Source organism: Panthera pardus, unplaced genomic scaffold (assembly GCF_024362965.1).
Source record: "Panthera pardus isolate Hobbes unplaced genomic scaffold, ASM2436296v1 HiC_scaffold_10, whole genome shotgun sequence".
Classification (NCBI taxonomy): Eukaryota; Metazoa; Chordata; class Mammalia; order Carnivora; family Felidae; genus Panthera; species Panthera pardus.
The window spans coordinates 7816294-7829420 of NW_026526655.1; the positions used below are offsets into that span (position 1 = coordinate 7816294).

Here is a 13127-nt window from a genome sequence, read left to right on the forward strand (position 1 = left end):
GAGACAGTGAGAGAGACAGTGTGCACGCAAGCAGTGGAAGATGCAGAAGGAGAGAGAGAGACAGAGAAAGAATCCCAAGCAGGCTCCACACTGTAAGTGCAGAGCCCAACACGGGGCTCGATCCCACGAACCATAAGATCATGACCTGAGCCGAAATCAAGAGTCAGATGCCTAACCGACTGGGCCACCCAGGTGCCACTGTATGTGGAATTTAAACACACACACACACACACACACACGCACGCACGCACGCACGCACGCACACACACACACACACACACACATCGAGCTCATAGAGACCAGATTGGTGGCTGTTAGAGGTGAAGGTTGGGGGTGAGCAAAATGGGTGAAGGGTCAAATGTACAAACCTCCAGTAATAAAATAAGTAAGTCATGGGGATATAACATACAGCATGGTGACGATAGTTAATAATACTGTATTGCATATTCAAAAGTTACTAGAAATAAATTTTAAGTCCTCTTTAGAAGAAAAAAATGTTGTGCGTGACTACGTAAGGTGATGGATGTTAGCTAGAGTTTTTGCAACAATGATTTCACAATACATACAATAGCAAATCATGTTGTACACCTGAGACTGATATAATGCTACATGTCCATTATTTCATATACCTCGAATTTCAAAACATGGGGGAAAAATAGGAAATTAGACTGTAAAAACATTACATCTCCAGCTTTAAGCATGTCGCACTCAGAAATGACTGGGGAAAAAGTGTAAATATAAGTGACAGCAATAAGAGAGGAAGGACGCTGTTGGTGGGAATGCAAACTGGTGCAGCCACTCTGGAAAACAGTGTGGAGGTTCCTCAAAAAATTAAAAATAGACCTACCCTATGACCCAGCAGTAGCAGTGCTAGGAATTTACCCAAGGGATCCAGGAGTGCTGATGCATAGGGGCACTTGTACCCCAATGTTTACAGCAGCACTCTCAACAATAGCCAAATTATGGAAAGAGCCTAAATGTCCATCAACTGATGAATGGATAAAGAAATTGTGGTTTATATACACAATGGAGTACTATGTGGCAATGAGAAAGAATGAAATATGGCCCTTTGTAGCAACGTGGACGGAACTGGAGAGTGTGATGCTAAGTGAAATAAGCCATACAGAGAAAGACAGATACCATATGTTTTCACTCTTATTTGGATCCTGAGAAACTTAACAGGAACCCATGGGGGAGGGGAAGGGAAAAAAAAAAGAGAGAGAGGTTAGAGTGGGAGAGAGCCAAAGCATAAGAGACTCTTAAAAAATGAGAACAAACTGAGGACTGATGGGGGGTGGGAGGGAGGGGAGGGTGGGTGATGGGTATTGAAGAGGGCATGTTTTGGGATGAGCACTGGGTGTTGTATGGAAACCAATTTGACAATAAATTTCATACATTTAAAAAAATAATAAAATAAAATAAAATAAAATATAAGAGAGGAAGGACAGAAGGTGAGTTCGTTAACGGAAAGGAATATTTAAGTTAATTTCATGACCAAATCTTCTTGTGTTCAATTGGACCAGTACAATTAAAACATAATTACTTGATTACATTTGTGTACCAAAGACAATGCAGAGAAAACTATTAAATTTTTTTTGTTTTAAAATGAACACTTTTATTGAACACATTTTTACACATATACAGAAAAGTACCTAAATCATAAATGTATACATATGATAAAATTTTATACAGTAAACACAGACACCCATGTAACTAGCACAAAGATGAATAATGTTTCAGTGTATGCTGCCTGAAACCTTACCACAAAGTTAGCAGCCTAAAACCGATACAAGTTTCTGGGGGTCAGGTATCCAGAGGCATGGTCTACCTGGGCCCAGTGCTAAAGGACCACACAAGGCTGCCATCAAGGTGTTGCCTGGGGCTGCTGCCAAAATCTATGGTTTACGGATCAAAGTGCTCTTATAAGCTTGAGTCCTTCATTGTTGGCAAAATTCATTTACGTGCAACTGTAGAACTCATGGCAGCTTGCTTCTTTAAGGCCAGCAGGAGAGTATCTCTGACCTCCAGATCTTCTTTTACATGGCTCACCTGACGAGGTCAGGCCTATAAGGATAATTTCCCTTTTGGTTAACTCAAAGTCAATTGTTCAGAGACTTTAATAACATCTGCAGAAATCCCTTTACCTCTGCCAAATAATGTAACTTACTCATTGGAGTGATATCCCGTCATATTCACAGGCCCCATGCATACCCAAGGAGAGAGGATCATACGTGGTGTGTATTATCAGAGGAGGGCTCTTGAGAGCCCTCTTAGAATTCTGCCTACAAAGACAAACATCCTAACAAAACCTTTAAAACAAATTGTATATGTTTATAAGAATAATACCATAAAAATTCTTTCGTGTTAAGCTTCTTTGGTTCAAAATTTGTGGGATTCATACTAAATGGTTGCACATAACTGTAGCTCATCCATTCTTCCAGTTATATAATCTACACTACACACATACCACAATGGATTCAACCATGCCACTACTGATGAAGATTTGGGTGGCTTCTAGTTTGGGCTATGTAAATTATGTTGCCTTAAAGATTCTTGAACATGTGCACAAATGAACCCATTTCTGTTGAGCATATACCTAGGAATGGCACTTCTGGGTCATAGGGCATCTGCAGCTTTAGCAGACGATGCCACACAGTTCTCTAAAGTGGCTACTCTGACCGACATTCCCACGGGTAGAGTACGAGAGTTCCACTTCCTCCACCCTCACCAATTCTCAGCATTGTCAGTCCTTTGCAATTTAGTTGGGTAGCATAAGAACCCCAGCTTTGTTCGTCAGAATTACCTTGGTTAATAGTATCTATACTAAGAACCAGTTGCCACATATGAAAATGCTTGCTGGGACCGTGTTGAATCTATAGATCAATTTAAAGATTTAACATTTTCACCATCCTGAGTCTTACAGGTCATGAACATTTAGTTAGGGCATCTTTAATTTCTATCAATGTAGTCTTTAATGTAGTCTTTCTTGAACATCTTCCACCATCCTTATCCTAAGGTACCTGTTTCCCTATGCTAATAGAAAGGGTACCATTTTTAAATTACCATTGGTTTGTTGCTGATTCTAAGAATTCAAATAATTTTTGGAGGTTGACTTTGTATGTAGCAACCTCTTTCCTTGGGATTTTCCGTGTATCCAGTCAAGTAATCTGAACATAAATAAAGCCCACTGTCTCCCTATCCCAATCTTTCCACCTTCTTTCTATGCTTTATTATTGACTATGACCTCTGGTACAATGTGGAATAGAAGTGGTGATAGTCAGAGTCTTTGTTTTATTCTCAGTATAGAAAGAAGAGCTTTCACCATTTCAACATTAATTGTGATGTTTTGTAGGGGTTTTGTTTTTGTTTTTGTTTTTGTTTTTTTTTGTAAAAAGCCTTTATCAGATTAAGGAGGTTTCTCTCTTCTCCTACTAGTCTGCTGAGAATTTTTAACAGAAATGGGTACTGAATTTTACCAAATACTTTTCTGCAAAAACTGAAGTGATGATATAATTTTTTCCTTTATTCTGTGAATGTGGTTCATTATATTGAGTTTTTAACCATTTTAACCACTTTACTGAGATACAACTAACACGTAAAAAGCTGTACATATTCAACATATATAACTCAATGATTTAGGGGATAAGTACATATCCATGAAACCGTGACCACTACCATCAAGGTCATAGACATACTCCAGGTTTTCTCCCACCTTCTTTATTTTACTTTATTTGTGTGGTAAGAACACTTAACACAAGATCAATCCTCTTAGCAAATTTAAAGTATACTATAGAGCACTGTTAGCTACAGGTACTATGCTATACAGCCAATCTCCAGAACTTATCTTACATGCTAGAAATTTTGTATCCTTGGACTATCACCTTCCCCATTAACAGAGTTTTGAATAGTAAGTCAATGTTGCATTCCTGGGATAAATCCCAATTGGTTCTAACAGTTTTTTGCTTAAGTCTGAGGGTGAGAGAGAGTGCAAGCAGGAGAGGGAGAGAGGGAGAGAGGGAGAGAGGGAGAGAGGGAGAGAGGGAGAGAGAGAGAGAGAGAATCCCAAGCAGGCTCCAAACTGCCAGCATGCAGCCTGATACAGGGCTCAATCTTACAAACTGTGAGACCATGACCTGAGCCAAAATCAAGAATTGGATGCTTAACCTACTGAGCCAACCAGGTGTCCCTCTAATATTATTATTGTTTCTATATATCTATGGATTCAATTGCCTATCATTTATTTAGAATAACTGCATCTCTGTTCATGAGAGAAATGTTCCTGTAATTTTCTTATATCACATTGTCTTTGTCAGATTTAATAGCTAGGATATGCAGTCCTCATAAAACAGTTTTTTATTCTCTAAATAGTTTTGTAAGATTGGTGCTATTTTACTTTCTTAAATATCTGAAAGCATTCACCTGTAAAGCCATTTGACCCTGGAGTTTTCCTTGCTAAAAAAAATAAAAATAAAAATAAAAATAAATAAATAAAATAAAACAAAACACCTAAATTAAAGATCAATTTCTTTACTAGATAAAAAATTATTCAGATTTCCTATTTCTTCTTCTGAACATTTTGCTGTGTATTTCAAGAAATTTGCCTATTACATCTAAATTTGGCCTTAACTTTTGAAAAATACTTTCACTGGGTATAGACAGATACCTAGGTCGGCAGTTATCTTCTTTCTGTACTTTAAAAGATATCATTCTATCATGGCTTCCATCAGATTCATTTGAAAAGTCAGCTGTTGTTCCTTTGAAGAAATCTTTTTTTCCTATCTCTTGTCAAGAGTTTTCTCTTTGGTTTTTGTAAGTTTTACTAGAGTATGCCTACATATGATCTGTTGTGCATTAATCCCGTTTGAGCTTTCTTGAGTTTCTCAAATCTGTGGACTGACATCTTTTATACAGTTTGGGAAATTCTTGGCTGTTATCTCTTAAAATACTATTTGAGTCTCATTCTCTCATTCCTTTTCTCTTTAGCTCAAATTAAATGTAAGGTGTTTTCTTCGTGTGTAATACGTGTTTTATCCTCATTCCTGTATTTTCTTCTATTTTCTCCATGCCTCAGTCTGTTTTACTGAACTATTTTCCAGTCTACTAATCCTCTCTTCTGTGGTATCTAAATTTAGCAAATCATATATACTGAATAAATCAGTCTCTATTATTTTTCAGTTCTAAAATTCCTATCCATTATCTTTCTATAGGTAACAGTTCTCTGGTGAAATTCTCCATCTTGTCATCTATTCTCTTGAACATATTGGCTCAGTTGTTTTTTTTTTTTAAGTTTATTTATTTTTGAGAGAGAGAGAGAGAAGCAGAGAGAGAGGGAAATACCAAGCATCTTCCATGCATCTTCCATGCTGTCAGCACAGAGCCCAATGTGAAGCTCAAACTCATGAACCGTGAGATCGTGACCTGAGCCAAAATCAAGAACTGGACACATTAACTGAGCCATCCAGGTGCTCTGGCTCAGTCTTCTAGAATCAGTTTCCTATTACATCAAAATCTAAATTACCTGCGTGTTTCTATTGGGTTTTTTTCTCTAGGTTTTTGATCATTTGTCATACATGATAATTTTTTATTAAATGCTAGATAATGTCAATGCAAACTCTAAGAGCTCTAGAAGATACACCCTCCTTCCAAAGAAGATTCACTTTTTTTTTAGCAGATAGAATGGGAACAGATCATGCTGATGCAATTAGAAGCTGAGAAGATCTGAGGATGGATTTTCTGCTTTTTTTAAGTACATACCATCAACCAAACACTTTTACTGTGGGATACAAAATGCATACAATAAATGTACTATAATTCAATAATTAGTTAAGAGTTCATGTTACTTATGAAATGTACTTGGGCAGTTTCCATATTATAGATGGTCTTCCATATACATGTTTATATGAATTTTACCTTTCTTGGATTTTTTTCCTCTACTAATCCTGGGCCCTCTATTTGCAGGCCCCTTCCAAGTCCCTGAAAAAACTTCCCTGCAATGCATATAGGCACATGTGTGCATTCTCTGTCTCGACCCACATTAGAGATTTAGGATGATGGCCTGGAGAACAGGGAGTGAGGAAGGGAGCAATGCTCTGCCCCAATGCTGTTTCTAAGAACTAACAGCTATCAGTGGAAAGCTTCAAAGGCACAATGGAAGAATGGGAAATGAAATGAACAGCGATTCATTCTTTAATCAATTTTGGACATCAAAAAAGTGTCAAATAACCGTAAAATGAATGAGTTTAGGAAAGTCATTTAATTTATTAATTCTAAGACAAAAATAACACCGCAAGTATCTTTCTCCAAAGGAGCTTAGCTAAGGAGATGACTTATTTTCTGCCAGAAGAAGAGAATTTTCCTTTCAAATTAGAAAAAGTTAAAAAGCACTCTGACTTTTGCATTTGTTAGTTTCCAAATGTTAAGATATTCCTTATGGTTCTAAACAAAGAAACAAAAACAGGTTTTGAAAATAAGACTTCCTGAATCCATTCAGGCCTAACAGATGATCTAAACTCTCTGTATGTTCAATGAGGGCACCACACTGTCTGTTATATTCAGGATATAGTATTCCCTTATCTGGTGTACCACAGATGTCCAAAATAATATTTGCTGAATAAATCATCACATCAATGAATTAAGAGAAAACTGGCATAGTACTTTCTTTGCTTTAGTTTATTATTAAAACTATATTTTAAACTATTTTTAAATAATTTAGTCATAAAACTGACACTAATACATTTTCTAAGTTCCATACAGCCTTAATAGAAGTACGTTGAAAGATGGAAGTATAAACAAAAACCCAAATTCAAGAATTTTATGATTTAGGGACTGACTTTTCATCTGTTGTCAGACTTTGCCCCCTCACGAATTAAATAAATATTCTCTGGCCTATTTAGAAATGAGTACATGAACAATGAAAAAGAAGTAATACAGTTCAGTCCACCTTGCAAAGTAATCCACACGGGCAATACGCAGTATTTGCACAGGCCCGAAAAGAGTGCCTGTCACAGAATAGGTACTCAAGAAATGCTAGTTGCCATTTTTAGCATCATATAGCAGGAGTCACTGGTAAGAAGCAACACAAATAATGCCCAGAAAAAAAAACATCAAATACCACTCGTATGTGAACAGAAATAATAAGAAAGGGCTCTACAATATGGGTGAGAAGCATCTGCAGGTTTTTCAATTAAGCAAAACAGCAACCTCGAGTAACAATTGTGGAGATACAGAGGAAAGCCTTCCCAGTGGCAACGACCTGTGTAAGGGAGGAAAAAAGAGATACAAGCAGAGAACTGGAAGCAAAGGAAACAATGTGTGTGAAAAGAAAATGTAGACACGGAGCTGTATGGTGCCTATTCAAAGACCTCCCTTCTGGGGCGCCCAGGCTAAGGTTACACTGAAGGTTGCCCCAGAGGGCAAAGGGCAGGTCATGGAAGGCCTTTATGTCACACAAAGGAATACGAATGCAATTGGCAACAAAGAGCTAAAAGGCTCTAGCCTAAGCTAATATTAACTGAAAAACAGGGGAGCTATAGCATCTGGGGCCTCTAGGAAAAAACAGACAATTCTGGAACAATTGAAATCTACAACCATACTTATTTAAAACCAAAGGAAATGAAGACAAATTTTAAGAAATCTGTAAATATTAATCAAGAAACATTACATAAGACATTTATAATCAACACTGTCCGCCTTTGATATATCAAGCTCCCATGTGCAAACATCCAGCAAACCTGACTTGATCCGACGCTGTATTTTCTCTTCCAATTAAAGTTAGTCCTTAAGAAAATAAATTTTTGCTTTGAAAGACTACTAAGTTTAGTAAATTCACCCCATGCTTTTTACTCATAAGAGTTCACATCAAAAGATCATTTTTCTTACGTTGTTTGGAAACCACAAAATGGTTCAACAAAGATTTATTCCCCAACTACTGCATGTCAATTATGGCCACTAAAAGCAAGGACAGGAAAACAAAAGAATGAAATTCACACTTTAAAAGCACCTATTCCAGACAATATTTTTGGGTGACTGTAGCTCATTAATCCTGACCAAAAACTTCCTTCCATTTACATACAAGTCTCCTAAACCTCAGAGCCCCTAAATAAAGTGTCTAGAATGTGGACCCCAATCTGACTTGAAAAGTTCATGTTCTTTCTTAGATGCCATGAACATAAACATAAATAAGACACAGCTTTTGCCCTCACCAGCTTAAACTTGGGAGGAGACATGCTTATAATATATAGTTCTTTTGCCTAAAATATTCTCCCCTCCCCTGAATCTTCATTTGACAAACTCTTCTCTCAAACTGAAATTCAAATGTCATCCAGTTGAAGAAATTTACATCAGTTCCCTTAGGCACAGCTGTCTTCTACCCTCCTCTGAGCTCTGGCATGTGTCTTCAAATCTCTGTAAGGAATGTATCAGGTAGCACATGGAGGCTCTGTTTACAGATCTGATCTTGGGCGGTCAAACTGTGTTCATCTTCACTCCCCTGGGCCCCAGGCACAAAGTGGCCAATGAAAAAATGCTGGGTAAATGAACAGAAGGTGGAAATCACCCAAAGAGAAGTGCCAGTTTAAACTCTGAATGTGCACAGAGGCCTCTTTGGGAAAGTGTATAAAAAAAGAAAAGATGGCTCAGGACGGGAGATTGGGAAAGATCTACAACTAGGTGGAGGAAAGAGAAATCCACTAAGAAAGAACAAACCACGGAGAGAAACAGAACTGGACCACAGAACTGGGGCATGGTCACAAAGTGGATGGAAATCAATGGTCTTAAATCACTGTAGAAGCTCAAGGAAAATGAAAAGAAAATGACTGATGAAAATGGATAGGAAATTAATGATGACCATGAAAGGAACAAGTTTAATTTTTTTTTTTTTTTAGTTTATTTATTTTGCAAGAGAGAGCAAGCAGGGGAGGGGCAGACAGAGAGAGAGGGAGAGAGAATCCCAAACAGGCTCCACACTGTCAGCACAGAGCCTGACACGGGACTCAATCTCACAAACTGTGAGATCATGACCTGAGCCAAGATCAAGAGTCAGACGCTTAACCAACTGAGACATCCAGGCACCCCTGAAAAGAACAACTTTAGTAGAATGGTGGGTTGGAAGCCAAACTGAAGAATCTAGATCACTATCAAGAAAGAGGCAGTGGGTCCAAAAAAGTCTGGCTATAAAGAAAGAGGAATAAGGTGCCTGGGTGGCTCAGTTGATTAAGTGTCCAACTTCGGCTCAGGTCATGATCTCACCAGTTTGCAAGTTCGAGCCCTGCTTCAGGCTCTGTGCTGACAGCTCGAAGCCTGGAGCCTGTTTCCAATTCTGTGTCTCCCTTTCTCTCTCTCTGCCCCTCCCCTGCTCATGCTGTCTCTAAGAAGTAATAAATAAATGTTAAAAATTTTTAAAGACTTTCTTTTCCTTAGAAAGAGGAATAAAACAGAAGAATAGAAAAGTATGCACAAAACAGGGATCTGTACACTTAGAAAAATACATCTCTGTGCCTGACTTTGGAGTACAGATTCAGCCTTATGCTTCTGTATCCACCAGAGAACTGAAATCATGTCCAACGCAAAGTGCCAAACATAGAGATAACACACGTAGGAGAAACAGCTAACATTGAAGATGATCAAACCAACATTTGAAATATCAACAATATCAGAGGATGGATGGAAAACAAAAGGTAAAAACTAAAGAAATAATTCAAAGTCTTTTATTGATTGGGCTTAATTATTTAGGAGGGGTATGACCCAGTAGTTCACAGAACTACTATTTTAAAAAAAATAAGGAAACAACCCTAAGAAATAAAAGTTATGTATTTGAAGATGTTCTCTACAGTGTTATTTATTTTTTATTTAAAGAAATTTTTTTAATGTTTATTTGTTTTTGAGAGAGAGAGACACAGAGTATGAGCAGGGGAGGGGCAGAGACAGTGGGAGATACAGAATCCAAAGCAGGTTCCAGGCTCCAGGCTCTGAGCCGTCAGCACAAAGCCCAACATGAGGCTCAAACTCACAAACAGTGAGATCATGACCTGAGCTGAAGTTGGATGTTCAACCGACTGAGCCACCCAGACGCCCCTCCACAACATTATTTAAATAACAAAAAAATTATAAATAGTTAAAATGCCCTATAACATAGGAAAGCTATTAAAAATAAAAAAATATCCACCCAATGAAACATTAGGCAGTACTTAAAAGTGATGATTTATTCAATCACTTTCTGAGTGCATTAATTTGTGTTCAGAAATCTTAGTAATAAATGAAGATAATGTTTATAGTAAATAAAAAATCATAATACTAAATCATACACACATAATATGATTATTGTACATTCATTGTATAAAGGTATTTTGAAAAGCAGGTAGCAAAGACACAAAACGCTAAGAGGACAATAGGACTTAGGTAATGAAGTAAATGTACTGCCCATGTGAAATTCAACAACATGCTTTCTCAACAACAAAAACAATAATAAATAACCTCCTTCAATAACAAACAAAAACAACCTGGGCATATACAACTCAGTAACTGCCTGCAACCTTTTTTTTTTTTTTTTTCATTTTTTCCCACTCAGACGGCAACTCTTCCCTCTCACTCTCCCAAAGGAAGAGAAAAACAGTCATCAGGGGGAGAAAAAGGATAATCAATGGCAACAGCTCCAGAAGCAACACCCAGAGCCAGCGGCAGGCTCAGGAGAGGGCGCTGCACCTAATCCTCGTGGTTTCAGGTGCTCGACACGTTCAGAGAAACTTCTCTAGGACCGAACTGCTACTGAAAGCATAGTCTTCCCACATACAACATTTTATAAAAGGGAACTTTTGATGCTCCGGAAATAACTCACAAAACAATAAAGCAAAGGGTCATCAATCCACAGGCTAGATGACTGAGGGGTACCATTTTGAAATGCCCAAAATAATGACCTGCGTGTGAAAAGGAACAGAAGCAACAGACATCATATACTGCTCATACAATGGACGAAATACCAAAGAACACAGGACATTTCAGGGCCAAAATTGTGTATGTATTCACAAGACTAATTCCTTTTGAACCGAAAAAGTTTAGGGACAGTATATTTTAGTGATACGTTACAAAAATCAATTTTTACTAAACATGGAGTCCCCAGATGACCCAATAATTCTACTCTTAGGCATACAACCAAAAGAACTGAAACATGGATTCACACAAGAATTTGTTCATGAATGTTCATAGCAGCATTATTCATAATAGCCAAAAAGTGTAAGCAATCCAAATGTCCATGAACTGATGAAAAGATAAAATGTGCCACATTTGTACAGTGGCATATTATTCAGACATAAAAAGGAATAAAGAATTGATAAATGCTCTAACATGGATGAATATTGAAGACATGCTAAGTAAAGAACCCAAGCACAAAAGAGAAATACTGTATGATTCCATTTATATGAACTGTCCAGAACGGAGTCATCTATGGAGACAGAAAGAAGACTAGTGGTTCCCAGGGTCTGGGAGGGAAGGGGATGGGAAGTGAATGTTTAATGAGGATAAAGGTTCTTTGGGGGATGATTAAAATGTTCTGGAATTCGACAGTGGTGATACAACACTGTGACTATTTTTAAATCACTAGATTGCACTCTTTAAAGTGGTTTTAACCACATTCAGATACCACCTCATGCCAGTCAGAGTGGCTAAAATGAACAAATCAGGAGACTATAGATGCTGGCGAGGATGTGGAGAAACAGGAACCCTCTTGCACTGTTGGTGGGAATGCAAACTGGTGTAGCCGCTCTAGAAAACAGTGTGGAGGTTCCTCAGAAAATTAAAAATAGATCTACCCCATGACCCAGCAGTAGCACTGCTAGGAATTTACCCAAGGGATACAGGAGTGCTGATGCACAGGGGCACCTGTACCCCAATGTCTATAGCAGCACTCTCAACAATAGCCAAACTATGGAAAGAGCCTAAATGTCCATCAACTGATGAATGGATAAAGAAATTGTGGTTTATATACACAATGGAATACTATGTGGGAATGAGAAAGAATGAAATATGGCCTTTTGTAGCAACATGGATGGAACTGGAGAATGTCACGCTAAGTGAAATAAGTCCAATAGCATAGGGGAAAAGGAAAAGTCATACAGAGAAAGACAGATACCATAGGTTTTCACTCTTATGTGGATCCTGAGAAACTTAACAGAAGACCATCGGGGAGGGGAAGGGAAAAAAAAAAAAAAAAGAGGTTAGAGAGGGAGGGAGCCAAAACATAAGAGACTCTTAAAAACTGAGAACTGAGGGTTGATGGGGGGTGGGTGATCGGTATTGAGAAGGGCACCTGTTGGGATGAGCACTGGGTGTTGTATGGAAACCAATTTGACAATAAATTGCATATTAAAAAAATAAATAAATAAATAAAGTGGTTTTAAAAGTAAACAAAAATAAAATGATTAAAATGAGGATTTTATCTCAATAAAATCATTACTCTAATCATTTTTAGCATAATCTAACCTCTCTTACCAAAGTAAATGTCAGAATGAAAAGATAATTCCAATATAAATAATAAATCATTTTTATAATGTGGGTACCCTATTTATTAAAGAACAATATATCCTTTTGATAAACTCCAAACATAGATATTTGAACAGTTTCAGACTCCCTTTGTTTAGATTTTCTTCTTCTAGTTCTTTACCCTTCCAGCTATATTATGCTTTTTCTTTAAAATCTCATCTGATGCAATAGCATATGACAGAATAGCATAGAGGAAAAGGAAAAGGAATAATGCTCACATTATTAGAAGGTTTTTCATACTGTGGACTGTTTCAAACAAAATTTTGAGAACTGAAATAACTTTCCAACATACTCTAAGTTTACTTTTGCAAAAAGACTGTAACATGTTGCAAACTACTAAAAGCAGGCCTCAAACAGCGGGTTAGGAAAAAAGAAATAGAAAACCTAGGTCATAACAAACATGTATGAAACACATTCTAAGAGGTAATTTCTCAGGAAAAAAAAATTTGAAACTGGAGATTAATAGAAATGACATGATTATTTGAACTTAATATAAAAATCATCTCCTAAAACAAATCTTCTAAAAATGGGAGAGGAGGTGGATTACATGACACTTATTGATTGGAATAAAAACAACTTATGATAAAGATTGAAAT

At 37.3% G+C, this 13127-nt stretch overlaps 1 protein-coding gene and 1 non-coding gene across 7 annotated transcripts in view; both read right to left on the bottom strand.

Moving 5' to 3' along the window:
* Nucleotides 1-13127, bottom strand: part of DIS3L2 (DIS3 like 3'-5' exoribonuclease 2) — a 345141-nt gene that overhangs the window by 245536 nt on the left and 86478 nt on the right. The gene's annotated exons all lie outside the window — the stretch shown is intronic.
* On the bottom strand, nucleotides 10556-10777 carry LOC128772817 (small nucleolar RNA U3). Its single transcript, XR_008416958.1, has one exon. It is a non-coding gene; the product is annotated as a small nucleolar RNA U3 (small nucleolar RNA).